Below are 17,969 nucleotides of genomic sequence, written 5' to 3'. Positions count from 1 at the left end.
ATCAAATAAATTTCTTTCAACACTTCCAAAAAATGCTAGAAAATTTGAGTAAATCACAAAACGAAGAAAAAAAAAATCTAATAAAATATTCAAATGAATTAAAACATAAAATCTTATTGGTGTGATACCTATTATATTTCAATACAATGAAACTTTCTAGAGAAACAAACATAAAAATAATTAATTTACACTCGTGAAGAATTTATACATAGATACACAAAGATAAATCCAAAAATGATATGATAAGTGTTCTACAAAAATGAAGAAGAAGCATTTTGGAAGGAAAATTCTTTTGGGTTACCTCTACAAAAGTGAAGAAGAAGTATCTATGTATCTATTTATACATATATACCCTAGCATATAACTCGCGTTATGCGCAGGGTTCTTTATTATCTTTGATTTTAAAATTTAAACGCATCTTCATTTTTTTTTTTTTTATTAATTACAGACTAAAATAATCATGTTAAAAAATCAATTATCACTCTTTCAATAAAAAGACATGCTAAAGGTTATATTTAAATACAAATAAAATTCACATAATTCTCAATATTTGAGAGAGAAAAAATTTATGAATACAAAATAAAACAAAATCTTTCAATCAAGATTTAATGCAATCAAATAAATCATCTATCTTATTTCAATACAAATAAAACCTATATAATTATGAATATTAAAAATAAAAGGCAAAATAATATTGCTTTCAAAAGTAGAGAAAAAAAAAAAAAAACCTTAAAAATATGCTTGAAAATCCGAGTAAATTACACACAAAAAAAAAAAAACACAAATCTATAAACATTCAAATGAATTAAAACATAAGACCTTTAATTTTAGTTTAATTTATCATTATTGGTCTGAAAAAAAAAAATAATAATAATAATAATTACCTTCAATTTCAATTTTTAGGACAATAGATTATGTTTTTGTTAATGTTGGAGAGTGGAGAAAGAGAAAGATAGAGATGGAGCGAAAAAAGAGGAGAGATATTAATGTTGGAGAGTGGAGGTAGAAAGATGTCTTTTTTTTTTTGAAATTAAGAGAGAGAGAGATGTTGAATGAGAGTGAAAGACTTGGAGAGAAAAAAAGAGAAAGAGACGTGGAGAGAGAGGAAAAAAAGGAGAGAGAGAGAGAGAGAAAGAGAGATGAACCGGTTCAAGAGAGAGATGTGGAATGAGAGTGCTTGGAGAGAAAAAAAAATAAATAAAATAAAATAAAAGAGTGAGAGAGAGAGAGAGAGGAAAAAAAGAGAGATAGAGAGAGAAAAAAAAATGAACCGTTCACTTTTTAAAATAATAAGTTAAAAAATCAGTTTACTCTTTAAAAAAGTTGGTCTTCCAATCAAGATTTAATGCAATCAAATAAATCATCTATCTTATTTCAATACAAATAAAACCTATATAATTCCAAATATTAAAAAAAAAAAAAAAAAAAAAAGCAAAATAATATTGCTTTCAAAAGTAGAGAAAAAATGCTTGAAAATCCGAGTAAATTAGACAAAAAAAAAATCCATAAACATTCAAATGAATTAAAAGATAAGACCCTTAATTTTAGTTTAATTTATATAAATTAGAATATGTTAAAACTTTGTTGGTTTGGAAAAAAAAAAAAAAAAAAAAGGTTAAGAAGAATAATTACCTCCAATTTGAATTTTTAGGCCAATAGATTATGTTTTTGTTAATGTTGGAGAGAGGAGAAAGAGAAAGATAGAGATGGAGAGAAAAAAGAGGAGATATATTAATGTTGGAGAGTGAAGGGAGAGAGATGTCTTTTGAAATTAAGAGAGAGAGAGAGAGACGTGGAGAGAGAGGAAAAAAAAGGAGAGAGAGAGAGATATGAACCGGTGAGAGAGATGTGGAATGAGAGTGAATGACTTGTAGAGAGAAAAGAGAGAGAGAGAGAGAGAGGAAAAAAAGAGAGATAGAAAGAGAGGAAAAATATGAACCGTTCAATTTTTAAAATAATGAGTTAAAAAATCGGTTTACTCTTTAAAAAAATTAGTCTTTCAATCAAGATTTAATGTAATCAAATAAATCATCTATCTTATTTCAATACAAATAATATTTCTTCATTAAGACAATTAAATATATTACAAATAAAATTCCTACATTTTAATTGTCTCACAATATTGATATATAAAGAGAGAGAGAATTTCGGAACCTTTTGTTTTCTTCATTAAAATAATTAAATGCATTACAAATAAAACTCTTGGGTTTTAAGTGCCCAAAACTTGTTCATTCTTTAAAACGCCACGTGTCGCAATTGCAGGCATTCTCTAAAACATGGGTTCACGACACGTGTCATAATGCTAAGCACTCTCTACGTTAAAACTCAATTTTTATATATATTTGAATAAAAATAATATATAAATTTGAAAAAAATATAAGGGACACAAACGAAAACAAAAAGTAAGAGAAGATAAAAAGAAAAATAGAGAGAGAAAGAGAAAATTTGGGAACCTTTTGTAATAAATCATCTATCTTATTTCAATACAAATAAAACCTATATAATTATGAATATTAAAAATAAAAGGCAAAATAATATTGCTTTCAAAAGTAGAGAAAAAAAAAAAAAAAAACCCTTAAAAATATGCTTGAAAATCCGAGTAAATTACACACAAAAAAAAAAAAACAAACAAATCTATAAACATTCAAATGAATTAAAACATAAGACCTTTAATTTTAGTTTAATTTATCATTATTGGTCTGAAAACAAAAATAATAATAATAATAATAATTATCTCCAATTTGAATTTTTAGGCCAATAGATTATGTTTTTGTTAATGTTGGAGAGTGGAGAAAGAGAAAGATAGAGATGGAGAGAAAAAAGAGGAGAGATATTAATGTTGGAGAGTGGAGGTAGAAAGATGTCTTTTTTTTTTTTGAAATTAAGAGAGAGAGAGATGTTGAATGAGAGTGAAAGACTTGGAGAGAAAAAAAGAGAAAGAGACGTGGAGAGAGAGGAAAAAAAGGAGAGAGAGAGAGAGAGAAAGAGAGATGAACCGGTTCAAGAGAGAGATGTGGAATGAGAGTGCTTGGAGAGAAAAAAAAATAAATAAAATAAAATAAAAGAGTGAGAGAGAGAGAGAGAGGAAAAAAAGAGAGATAGAGAGAGAAAAAAAAATGAACCGTTCACTTTTTAAAATAATAAGTTAAAAAATCAGTTTACTCTTTAAAAAAGTTGGTCTTTCAATCAAGATTTAATGCAATCAAATAAATCATCTATCTTATTTCAATACAAATAAAACCTATGTTAAAACTTTGTTGGTTTGGAAAAAAAAAAACGTTAAGAAGAATAATTACCTCCAATTTGAATTTTTAGGCCAATAGATTATGTTTTTCTTAATGTTGGAGAGTGGAGAAAGAGAAAGATAGAGATGGAGAGAAAAAAGAGGAGAGATATTAATGTTGGAGAGTGGAGGGAGAGAGATGTCTTTTTCTTTGAAATTAAGAGAGAGAGAGACGTGGAGAGAGAGGAAAAAAAAGGAGAGAGAGAGAGAGAGAGAGAGAGAGATAGATATGAACCGGTGAGAGAGATGTGGAATGAGAGTGAATGAGTTGTAGAGAGAAAAGAGAGAGAGAGAGAGAGAGAGGAGAAAAAGAGAGATAGAGAGAGAGGAAAAATATGAACCGTTCAATTTTTAAAATAATGAGTTAAAAAATCGGTTTCCTCTTTAAAAAAATTGGTCTTTCAATCAAGATTTAATGTAATCAAAAAAAATCATCTATCTTATTTCAATACAAATAATATTTCTTCATTAAGACAATTAAATATATTACAAATAAAATTCCTACATTTTAATTGTCTCACAATATTGATATATAAAGAGAGAGAGAATTTCGGAACCTTTTGTTTTCTTCATTAAAATAATTAAATGCATTACAAATAAAACTCCTGGGTTTTAAGTGCCCAAAACTTGTTCATTCTTGAAAACGCCACGTGTCGCAATTATAGGCATTCTCTAAATTATAGGCATTCTAAGCACTCTCTACGTTAAAACTCAATTTTTATATATATTTGAATAAAAATAATATGTAAATTTGAAAAAAATATAAGGGACACAAATGAAAACAAAAAGTAAGAGAAGATAAAAAGAAAAATAGAGAGAAAAAGAGAAAATTTGGGAACCTTTTATTTTCTTCATTAAGACAATTAAATATATTACAAATAGAGAGGGAGAGAGAGAATTTCGGAACCTTTTGTTTTCTTCATTAAAATAATTAAATGCATTACGAATAAAACCTCTTGGTTTTAAATGCCCAAAACTTGTTCATTCTTTATAACGCCACGTGTCGCAATTATATGCACTCTCTAAAACATAGGTTCAGGACACGTGTCGTAATTCTAAGCACTCTCTACGTCAAAACTCGGCTTTTATATATATATATGATTAGATTTGACCCATTATTCATTCTCTTAAATTAGATATGACCCATTAGTGTGTTTTAATTTGTTTTTAATAAAAATTACACAAATTAATATAATGTTAATAACCTAAGAAAAAATAATTGGTAACCAATCAATTTAAGTACATTTGTTAAATTATCAAGTCAATTATCATACTAAAGTGATGAGGCCTGCCTCACGGCGACAACCTCATGGCTTGAATCACAATGCGCACCACATTCTACACACAAAGCTGACTATTTTATGAGCTACTTTGTCTTTTTATATATTTTAAAAACTTTCTATGCTATCTTTTAATTACGTAAACCACCGGAAGTTTCACAACTGTTAACTGTGTTTTTTATTGAAGAGTTTTTTGGATTTGGGACGCTCTGTTCCCATTTGAAATTTGAAGGGTTTTGGCATTTCATTTTACTTTGCGGTTTTTGTTTAGGCGGGCCCTTTTCCGCCTATGAACTCTATACTGTGAACTGCGTTTTTTATTTACTGACCCCGCTCACGGTTGAAAAATATTTTCAAAAACCTCCCTTTACATACTGTAATCTATTACTATTCTGTTAAGATTTTCAGAAAATTTTTCAGTTCTGCCCCCCACACTAAAATTCCTAGTCCCCACTCTGCAGTAGGTAATAATGCTCATGGGCATTTTTATTCCAACGGCAATTAACTAATATACTAAGATAAAATTCAGCTCATGGATAAAATAAATGAAATAATCACCCAGTCCTCTGCAAAATTAATTAAAACTGATAAATTTATTTTAAAATTACAATACCATCAAGAAATCAAACAATAAATCAAACACTATATATATATATATACCTGCAGTATATTGGACAGGGAGAGAGTGTCGGAGACTCACCTGTGTTCGACGCCGCTGGAGTGACAGAGGCCGCCAGGAGGGAGACAATGCCGGCCGGAGTAGAAGAGAGAAAAATGAGCGAGGGAGAGAGGAGGGCGTACGTGCGCGTGGGAGGAGCTAGAAGCAGAAAGAGAGAACGCCGGAGGAGAACCAAACGGCAGGAGCAGGAAGAGAGAAAAATCGATGTTTGGGAGGGGTATAGTACTGGCGCACTGCTGGAGGAAGAAGAAGAAGAAAAAGGAGAGGAGAAATTGGGGGAAAAGGAAAGTAATTAAGTCCCTGCAGATGGTGAAAAATATTAAGCCCCAACTAGTAACGTGCCACTACCAATTTTACTATTTTGAATTTAATATATATATATATATATATATATATTAAATTTTGTTACTTAATATTGGTACAAATAATTAATATTATTAATTAATTAATTTTTGACTTGTGAAATAATGGCACGTCAATAATTATTGACGTGTCATTTTCACACGTCAAGAAATTATTGATGTGTCAAAATGTGACACGTCAAGAAATTATTGACGTGTTACATTTGACACGTCAAGAAAATATATTGAAAAGAATAAGAGAAAAAAAATGTATGATCACTTATATTTAAAAAAAATACTATATACTTAAAACTAAGATAATACATATATGTATTAATATTCCTACAATATTGAAAACGTGATATGTATTCATACTATATCACTTTAATTAATAACCAAATATATTTTGTTACCTACTATTAATTAATAGCCATAAATTAAAGAATATAAAGCACATATATATAATAACCATATATAGTGAAAGCATTGCATAATTTTTATTATTAATTAATAGCCATATATATTTTGTTACCTAATATTAATTAATAACCATAAATTAAAGAATTCAAAGCACATATAATAACCATATACAGTGAAAGCATTGCATATAAAAGACAAGAGCATTAACTAGTTTTATAAAATTTTAATGGGCTTGAATATATCTCTTAATATATGACTACATATACCAATTATATATATACCTATTAAATTTTGTTACTTAATATAGGTACCAATTAATATTGTAATCTAATTTTGTTAACCAATTAATTAAATTTTGTTACTTAATATAGGTACAAATAATTAATATTATTAATTAATTAATTTTTGACGTGTGAAATAGTAGCACGTCAATAATTATTGACGTGTCAAAATGACACGTCACTATTTATTGACATGCTATTTTGACACGTCTATAATTATTGACGTGGCATTTCGACACGTCTATAATTATTGACAAAAATTTAATGAAGTGTTGTTAGGCTTGGAGTTTTGGGGCCATAGAGAGCTAAACCAATGCGCATGGACCGAGTCCAACCCATACCGGATTAGAGGACCTCACCAACGGTTCCCTCCATAGACTGCCTCAAAGGCAGCTCCAAGGCCGACGAGTGGACCGGCGAGAGGGTATTTTAAAATGTATGTTTAATTAATTTTTATTTTTTAATAATTATAACAGGGCAACTATGGTATTTCAAAAGTAAAAATGGTGTTGTAGTGGGAAGAAACACATAAAAATGGTCATGCTCGTGCGAGACACTTGACCACTTTTTCATCAATTTTAACGTTTGACGCTGATTGAATTGTTTTTTTTTTTTTTTTACAAGCGAGGGTAGTTTAATATATCTAAATGTCACATTAATACACTATAAAAAATAGGGTGTTTTTTGACGTGACAAATAATAACACACTTTTTGCCACGTCAATAATTATTGACGTGGCTACAGTGACACGTCAATAAAAACTTTATTGACGTGGCGCATTTCCGCACGTCAAAAATTATTGACGTGCCATTTTAACACGTCAATAATTATTGACGTGTCGAAATGCCACGTCAATAAATATAGACGTGTCAAAATAGCATGTCAATAAATAGTGACGTGTCATTTTGACACGTCAATAATTATTGACGTGCTACTATTTCACACATCAAAAATTAATTAATTAATAATATTAATTATTTGTACCTATATTAAGTAACAAAATTTAATAGGTATATATATAATTGGTATATGTCATCATATATTAAGAGATATATTCAAACCCATTAAAATTTTATAAAACTAGTTAATGCTCTTATCTTTTATATGCAATGCTTTCACTATATATGGTTATTATATGTGCTTTGAATTCTTTAATTTATGGTTATTAATTAATAGTAGGTAACAAAATATATATGGCTATTAATTAAAAATAAAAATTATGCAATGCTTTCACTATATATGGTTATTATATATATGTGCTTTATATTCTTTAATTTATGGCTATTAATTAATAGTAGGTAACAAAATATATATGGTTATTAATTAAAGTGATATAGTATTAATACATATCACGTTTTCAATATTGTAGGAATATTAATACATATATGTATTATCTTAGTTTTAAGTATATAGTATTTTTTTAAAAATATGTGATCATATAATTTTTTTTCTCTTATTATTTTCAATATATTTTCTTGACCTGTCAAATGTAACACGTCAATAATTTCTTGACGTGTAACATTTTGACACGTCAATAATTATTGATGTGGCATTTTAACATGTCAATAATTATTGACGTGCCATTATTTCACATGTCAAAAATTAGTTAATTAATAATATTAATTATTTGGACCTATATTAAGTAACAAAATTTAATTAACTGGTTAACAAAATTAGATAACAATATTAATTGGTACCTATACTAAGTAACAAAATTTAATTGGTATATGTCGTCATATATTAAGAGATATATTCAAACCCATTAAAATTTTATAAAACTAGTTAATGCTCTTGTCTCTTATATGCAATGCTTTCACTATATATGGTTATTATATGTGCTTTGCATTCTTTAATTTATGGTTATTAATTAATATTAGGTAACAAAATAAATATGGCTATAAATTAATAATAAAAATTATGCAATGCTTTCACTATATATGGTATATGTGCTTTATATTCTTTAATTTATGGCTATTAATTAATAGTAGGTAACAAAATATATATGGTTATTAATTAAAGTGATATAGTATTAATACATATCACGTTTTCAATATTGTAGGAATATTAATACATATATGTATTATCTTAGTTTTAAGTATATAGTATTTTTTTAAATATAAGTGATCATACAATTTTTTTCTCTTATTATTTTCAATATATTTTCTTGATGTGTCAAATGTAACACGTCAATAATTTCTTGACGTGTCACATTTTGACACGTCAATAATTTCTTGACGTGTGAAAACGACACGTCAATAATTATTGACGTGCCATTATTTCACACGTCAAAAATTAATTAATTAATAATATTAATTATTTGTACCAATATTAAGTAACAAAATTTAATTAATTGGTTAACAAAATTAGATAACAATATTAATTGGTACCTATATTAAGTAACCAAATTTAATATATATATTAAATTCAAAATAGTAAAATTGGTGTGGCACGTTACTTGTTGGGGCTTAATATTTTGCACCATCTGCAGGGACTTAATTACTTTCCTTTTCCCCCAATTTCTCCTCTCCATTTTCTTCTTCTTCTTCTTCCTCCAACAGAGCGCCAGTACTATACCCCTCCCAAACATCGATTTTTCTCTCTTCCTACTCCGGCCGTTTGGTTCTCCTCCGGCGTTCCTCACTCTCCAGTGTTCTCTCTTTCTACTTCTAGCTCCTCCCACGCGCACATACGCCCTCCTCTCTCCCTTGCTCGTTTTTCTCTCTTCTACTCCGGCCGGCATTGTCTCCCTCCCGGCGGCCTCTGTCACTCCAGCGGTGTCGAACCCAGGTGAGTCTCCGACACTCTCTCCCTCTCCAATAAACTGCAGGTATATATATATATTGTTTGATTTCCTGATGGTATTGTAACTTTAAAATAAATTTATTAGTTTTAATTAATTTTGCAAAGGACTGGGTGATTATTTCATTTATTTTATCCATGAGCTGAATTTTATCTTAGTATATTAGTTAATTGCCGTTGGAATAAAAATGCCCATGAGCATTATTACCTACTGCAGAGGGGGGGCTAGGAATTTTAGTGTGGGGGGCGGAACTGAAATTTTTTTTGGAAATCTTAACAGAATAGTAATAGATTACAGTATGTAAATGGAGGTTTTTGAAAATATTTTTCAACCGTGGGCAGGGTCAGTAAATAAAAAACACAGTTCACAGGCGGAAAAGGGCCCGCCTAAACAAAAACCGCAAAGTAAAATGAAATGCCAAAACCCTTCAAATTTCAAATGGGAACAGAGTGTCCCAAATCCAAAAAACTCTTCAATAAAAAACACAGTTAACAGTTGTGGAACTTCCGGTGGTTTACGTAATTAAAAGATAGCATAGAAAGTTTTTAAAATGTATAAAAAGACAAAGTAGCTCATAAAATAGTCAGCTTTGTGTGAGGTGTAGAATGTGGTGCGCATTGTGATACAAGCCATGAGGTTGTCACCGTGAGGCAGGCCTCATCACTTTAGTATGATAATTGACTTGATAATTTAACAAATGTAGTTAAATTGATTGGTTACCAATAATTTTTCTTAGGTTATTAACATTATATTAATTTGTGTAATTTTTATTAAAAACAAAATAAAACACACTAATGGGTCATATCTAATTTAAGAGAATAAATAATGGGTCAAATCTAATTTTAATAACTTGCATGTGATCCATTAAATTTTTTTATTCTCTTCCACCGACCGATGGTGGAAGAGAGTAGTGTATTTTCCTTGAATGGTATAAAAGTTACTTGAATGGTTAAGGCTAGTGTATTTTCATTCCACATCTATTCATTTTTTTATTTTCAATTTATTACTTTTGTTTAGGGTCCCCATAACAAATGTAGTTAAATTAATTAGTGGGCAATAATTTCGCTATGGTTATTCCAAAACTAACCTCGACTTACTTAATGTACGTAGTAACGCTGTGGACAAGAGTTGGATGACAAAGTCTAGGGGTACGAAGAAATACAGAGACGAGTGTAGATCATTTGTAGAGTTCGCAATTAGCAATTGTAGAACTCTAGATAGACTTATTGTGTGCCCCTGTAAGATGTGTCGAAACAACAGGAAACACCCGCCAGGGATGGTATACGAGCACTTGGCAAGGGGGAAAGGAATGTGGCCACAATACCGACAATGGATTTATCATGACGAGAGGCCTGTAAGAGCTCCTGTTGAAGGTGCTCATTTGAACCGTCCAACTGCAGATGCAGGTGAAAGCGGAGAACAGGGTGGAAATATGCACATCCTGTTGCGTGATTTATTTGGCATGCTCGAAGTCAGGGAAGACAATTGTGAACGTCCGGTCGAGGTGCAGGGTGAGGAAGAACACATTGTGCATGATGAAGCCAATGAATGGGACGTACGAAAGTACGAGTACTTACTTAAAAAGGCAAGCCCGTACGTATACCTATGACTTATTTCAGACAAGTTATTATCGAATATTCATAAATAGCGTATATACTTAACTCAAAATACTTGCAAATTAGAAATACAAATTAATATGTGTTGTGTTAGTGGAAATGCTGGATACGCGTATATCATATATATGCTTTGTAATTTCATATCATTTTCACATTTTGAATGAATTATCATTGAAACTATGTATATACCCTGAGGTGTGTGTTGGCAGTGTAGATATAATGTTGAAGTTGTTTATCGTCTGTTTATACACGTCACTAAACCTGAATATTGTTGAGTATGACCTTTGTATGCTAATCGCTTAGGACTTGATGATTCCTAATTGAATGTTCGAGTGTTTGTTTGTTGATTGATTGTTGTTTAATCATTTGCAGTGAGTGCGGAGAAGTTAACCCGTCATGATGGTATTCACGAGATTTTTTATTGGGGTGTTTGTATGTAATGTATTCGCGAATCACTTAAGTTGTATTTCTTATAAGTTGTATTTCTTATGTTTTGTATTTCTTATGTAGTTGGAATATATATGTAGTTGGAATTATTTGTTTATTAAGTTGTTCATGTCTATATATATAGTTGGCATTATTTGTTTATTAAGTTGGAATTATATATATATATATATATATATATGTATATATAGAGTTGGACTTATGTATATATATGTATGTTTTGTGGACATCAAATGGATATATGTTGGTAGCGATTGATATATGTTGAGAAATAAATTAAAATGGATGTATTGGAGATCTGTTTGTTGAGAAATGTATGTTGATGTAATTATCAGGTGTACAAACAAATAAATTTCAGAGAAATTTATTATAAAAAAAAAAAAAAGAATTTCTGCACGAAAAAGTAACGTGTCAAAACTGACATGTTACTAAAGTTTAGTAACGTGTCAAAACTGACATGTTACTAATTAGTAACGTGTCATTTTTGACACGTTACTAAATATTAGTAACGTGGTAGTTTTGGCTTGTTACTAAATAGTAACGTCCCAATAATGACACGTTACTAAGCCTTTTATAACGGCACGTTACTAAATAGTAACGTGTCAACATTAACACGTTACTGAGCGTTTTATAACGTGCCAAAATTGGCACGTTACGAAATAGTAACGTGTCAAATTGACACGTTACGAAAAGTATTAGTAACATGCCAATATTGACACGTTACTAAACTGGATTTAGCAACACCCAATTTCTTAACACGCCAGACACGTTACTACACACATTACTAACATTTAGTAACATGTCAACTCTATTGACACATTACGAAACTACTGTAACTAATTCCACAATTTTTTGTAGTGATCCCAAATATCTCTCAATCTTCATGGCAAAGAGAAAAGAGAAACTTACAATGCAAGAGTGCAGCTTGGAAAGCAAAAACATGCCTTTGAACATCACTCTCTACACTAATCAGCGCGAAAATAGATTTAAGGAATTTGCATAATAAATCTCCATTCCCTAAAAAATAAATATCGAGGAGAGTTTTGAGGTTTTGAGGGAGCATTTGCGATAAGCGATGATATGATAAAATTAATGGCAGTATTAAGAAATCGGAGACACACGATTTGCTAAAAAAGAACAAAAATAAAAATCCAAGTACAATGCTAGCATTTGATTTCAATTGGGTATTCTTTGTGATTTGTTAAATGTTTAGATTTATCGGATGTTTTAATATATATTATTATGGAACATAGAACAATGCATAGGGGCATATTTGTTTGTTGGTAGTGTGAGGAAAATACAAGAATGGATTGCTTTGATTTGGTTAGGTGAATTCTAAAAACCTTAGTATTTTTAATCATTTGATAAAGTCATTTTTCATTTAGTTTTCCTTTTTGCAAAAATTATACAAAATTTGGAACTAGGTTAAGATATTATTGATTAAGATAGAAATTGAATTTCATGACACAATTCCATGTGGATTCGACCTCGCACTTGCATAAATTATATTGCAAACGACTCGTGCTCTTGCGAATACTTTAAAACTCACAACACTAGGAACCATCGTCCTAAGAAAATCCTTCGAAGCAAGTAAGTTGGCGACACATCCTTCCAGAGTGCTATCAAATTCTAAAGAAGAAATGGTAAAAGGGATTGGTTGGACATCCGAATGATTGGGGAAAGTACGATAAATTTTCTTTTACATTTTATTTTCCGCACATTTTCTTTCTTTCGTTTTTCATTTTATTTCTTGTCATTTTATTTTTGTTTCTAATAGCAATTAATATTATGATGCCTATTTCTGTGAAAATATACTGCTGTAAGTTTTTGACAGGTGTGCTGGTGTTTAAGTTTGGGGAACGCCCTGGCCTTGTTCACACTTAGATTTCCTTACTTCAGGTAATGTATTTCTATACTACACATTGAGGGTAATGTGTAATTCAAGTTTGGGGGTATAGAAAGACACTTTGTCTGTTTCTTTTTTTATTTTATTTTATTTATTTTTGTTTTTTGTGCTATGTTGTTGTCAAGTTTGAGTTAAACTGTAACTGTGATGTGCATTTCATTGGCTTGCTTAAAGTATTGAACACATGATCATTTCATTAGGAATCTGAGTCCTATGACTTATTTTTGGGCAAAAGAGACTTGAGTTGCTTTTAAGTAGAATTATCATGAGCGCATTAGCATATAATCTGTGAGGTATGATTTTGAGCTTAATCATGTTTATTTTGAGATTTGTTAGATGACCTATTAATGAATAACCTTGGCTTGCAAGAAAATTAAAAATAAAAATAAAAAGAAGATCATTTTGAGTTTTTCATCGAGTAACCGGACATATTGCCTCATTAAGCATCAAGTGTTCGCGTAAAAGGTGTGAAGTTCAATTTGGTTGATGGTATGGCTAGCTTGGCTTCATAGCCTTTTTAACTTGAGTTAATAAGCTCTTAGGGATGTTTTACATTTAGTGCCCTAAAGCCATCTAGTTTGGGAGTCATTGGCTTAACACTCGTTATATGGGTCAATTAGAAAGCTTAAGGGTACTAAGCATTGCACAGCCTACAAAAAAAAAAAAAAAAAAAGCATATCTTGCCTTGGTTGTTTCATTTGATAGAGATTCGTATGAATTTTGAGGTACTCATCTTGGGATTAAATTGAAACTTCATGATTGTATGTTAATTTCACCTTGCACCTATCGGAATATATGATGTCTCAATTGTCCATTTATGAGTTATTTGATTTTGATGCCTTAATGATTGTGATGATGGTGTTTATCTTTTAAGTTTGCTCATGAGTAAGAACCATTGTTTGTGTGAAATTTCATTCTTTTCAACAACATAGTTCTATAATGTTTGTGGGTATCATTCCTGTTAAACCCTCACGAGACTTCACTCGTTTACTAGGATGCTTAGGGGTTTAAAAGGCTTGTTGCATATGTCGAATGCAATCGTCTCTACCACGAAAGAAGATTTATGTTTCATGTTTTCATTTTATTTTTAGTTTTGTTTTGCTAAAAGACTAGCAAAATGTAAGTTTGGGAGTGTTTGATGAGTGCCAGATATTACATATTTGAGCCCCCTAATTTACATATGTTAATCCTTTAACTCTGTCTTAATCTAATGTTTTAGGTTAGTTTTGTGTTTTTAGTGTTTTTTAGGTTAATAAAGGAAAATTGCGCCTTTAAAGAGGAAAATGCAAAGATTGGGAAGAAAGCTACAGAGACAACAAGCACCCGTCTGGACGGTGGACATTCCTGTCCGGATGGGCATGCGCTCGAGCGCACCCATGCCTAAAGCCAAGAAAGCAGCACACGGGCGTGGTGCCGTAGGAGGAAGAACGCATACACGAGTGCGATCGAGCGAACTTGTTTGCCAGCGATGCTCTATCGCTGTTTTTAGGGTTTTAAGCCATAGAAACCCCTATAAATAGACTACTAAGCCTCAAGAAAAGGAGGCTGGAGACCAAGTTCAAAATTCCACAACTTTTCTCCCCTCTAGCTTAGTTTTTCTTTAGGTTTAGGTTTTATTTTCTTCATAGTCATGTGTAGCTAAATTCTCAACTAAGTTTGAGAATGAAGCATCATCAATGAAGAGTAACATTGTTTTCATGTAAGTTAATAATATCCAATTTTTTTAAGTTTTGATATTTCAATTGTTTTACTTTTAATCAATTTATGAAGTGATTCTTGGATATCTTTTGTGATTCAAGAATACATTTGATGATTTGAGATAATTTCATACAATTGATTGCTTGGTTTTTAATTCATAAAAAATTGGATATCCCTTGTCACGTCCCCGATTAAGGTCAATAGGGGAAACGCGAACTTAAAAGGAAATCGCAACAATTAAGGATTTATTGTCAGATATCATTACATTAATACTAAACCAAGGAAAGATAGGAAGTCAAAAGTTATATAGAACTAGTGTTTTAATATGAACATTTACAAGTTCTTGTTTACATATGAGCTGGGAATCCAAAAAAAAAAAAAAAAAAAGCAAACAAACAAACATTTCAAGCCCTATTAGGAGGCATAATCAAAAGTGACTACTATAGGGAGGTTATTGCCTCCCCATGCGTCAAATGTTCTCCTATATACACATAACAAAAATTGTGTAGTCTACAAAAAAAACAAAAGTTTGCACAACAATGGCTTGATCCTTGCAACCTATTGGAATCTCAAGCTCTAAAACTCCTACGGCTCCGCAAAGCAGTAGGTCCATGTGTCCCAAGCATAAGGCCATATAATCGGGTCCTCAAGAATAAGGACACCTACAGGAAGCCCCATTCTCAACACTATTATGTATAACGGCATCTGAAAAATTTAAAGAGAAAAGGGGTGAGTTCGACAACTCAGTAAGTAGCCACAACACCAAGATGCTATAAAACATGCTATGCAGATTTTATGCTATAATCTCAGTTATGCACAAATAATAAAATAATTGACAATTAATACAAGAATAGCAAGTAACTTATAAGATGTACAAGCACTTCCTTTTACTTTTCTTTCAAAACTACTATTTTACCCTTTTGACCTGACACCACAAATTTACCGTGAGCGATGAACGTTGGCTTGTCCCGAAGGACCTATATGCTCATCCTATCGTCACAGGGGAGAGCTACCAGGTTGGGAACTTCCCTAGGTGAAGGTCACTTGACCGGTAGCACACACCTTCTCGTAACTGTCTTTCGGTGTGCTTGCCATGCTACCCTATGCAGTACCGATCGTCACTGTAATCGTGTCTCGGGTTAAACATTTATAACTATAAATGCACATATAACATTTCATATGATCTGTAAGCTCATCTGTAATTGTATGCTATGTCATGAACTTTGAGAGTTCTTTTCATTCATAATTGCAGTCATGCATAAATCATGAAATAGGGTAACTGTAACATGTAAAATTCTTAAATAATGACATATGATTGAATAAAACTTGGCATTAAAATATGAAAAGAAGTGCAATTGAAAATCATGTAAGAGAATTCTTTATAAAATCTCCAACATTTTTCAAAGATTTATAATAAAATTTGTTGAGGTTTTTGGTGTTGTGTCCCCTTACTTGGATTTGATGTTGGGTTGAGTCGAGTCATCCCTTCACCTAAATAAATTGCAAAGATGAACTTAGAGGAGTATATTAAAGTTTTAGTCAAAATTTTAAATAAAATATCCATATATATATATATGTGTGTGTGTGTGTGTGTGTGTGTGTGTGTGTGTGTGCACGGACCCCATGTATAAGCATATAAGATCATATCCCAAATATATTTGCATAGGTATGATGTCCAATTTCCCTCTCCAATAATGCTGTGTACGTGTATATATATATACACAAAAAAAAAAAAAAATGCTACATATATATTTATATATATGCACACACAAAACAATGCTATATACACACAAAACAACGTGACTATATATATATATATATATATATATATACACACATGTGTGAGGTGCTAATCATTTATCCAACAAGTCTTACACATATAAAAAAATTTATTATTGCTATTATTATTATTATGGGTGTATAATATCTAATCACAAAACATTATACTGACTTATATGAACATATATATAAAAATCTGTCTAAACAAAATATTGCATATATATATAATCTTTATAAAACCTACAGAACTAACATTTCAATAATAAGAGTAATTTTTACAAACTCCTTAAATAACAACCCAAACAAGAATCCTAAAATACCCATAAGAAGCAAATAATCTTTTTCCAAAAAAAAAAAAACAAAATGATAATAAAGAAAGGGGGTCCTTACTGCTGCTGTGCTAGAAAAGAAGAAAAAAAAAATCTTGAAATAACCTCTTGCTTGTTTTCGCTACTGTGTGGTCATGAGGAGAAAAGAAGGCCTTTTGGGGTATTTATAGTATATCAAGGAGAGTTGAGAGAGAGAGAGAGAGATATCATAAAACAAAAAATTAAGCTAAAGGACAAGTGTCAAATGGCTATGGAGAAATTCATGCAAAAGGACAAATGTCCATTACGTGGAAGCCTTCATCTTATGCATGAAAAACAAATGGCAAATGAATTAAAAGGGTAAGACACGTTGATAAAATTGGCTTGGAGGCTACGTCTTTTTTTTTTTTTTTTTTTTAATTTATTATTATTATTATTATTATTATTATTATTATTGTTAAGCAATAAATCCTCCTAAAATCTAGAAGACTCCCAAGTATTTAATAGGCTAATAATCCCACTAATACTCTCCTAACTAAATGAGTCCTCTTTTATATATATATATATATATACTTATCACTTTTTTTTTTTTTTTTTTTGAGAAAAACATAACATTTCATTTAATAATACCACGAGCATAAAGCTCTGAAGCAACCATAGCATAAAGCTACAAGATTACTAGGTTTAGTACAAGATTCGAGACTAATCCACTAACCCATGACTAAAATCAGATTTAATACTAGATCTGTAACAGACAGACTCAACCAAATGCATGGATAGCAATTATTCCTCGACCCTGAGAGCGGAAAGACTCTCATGCTGAAACTCTTCCTCCTCGACCCGAAGGCCAGGATAATGATCACATCCACAACCCAAAGGTTTGGACCAAAAACTAATTAACCCGAAGGCAACATAGATCGAGTGAGAAAGGAAAGAGCCTTATTACAATCCTAACACAGGGAAATTAAACAATACAGGGAAAAACACACGCCAAAACACAAATACATCTTAAAGAAGCAACAGAACAGGGAAATAAAACAAGAAAATAAACATCACACTCCGATCACGCACACGCCGGGAACTGAAAACCGAAGGGGCGTTGGAAGCTCATAGCGGCGGGGACTCGTCAAAAGG

The sequence above is a fragment of the Corylus avellana genome, chromosome ca10, assembly GCF_901000735.1.
Source record: "Corylus avellana chromosome ca10, CavTom2PMs-1.0".
NCBI classification, from domain to species: Eukaryota; Viridiplantae; Streptophyta; class Magnoliopsida; order Fagales; family Betulaceae; genus Corylus; species Corylus avellana.
This window is presented reverse-complemented; position numbering follows the sequence as displayed.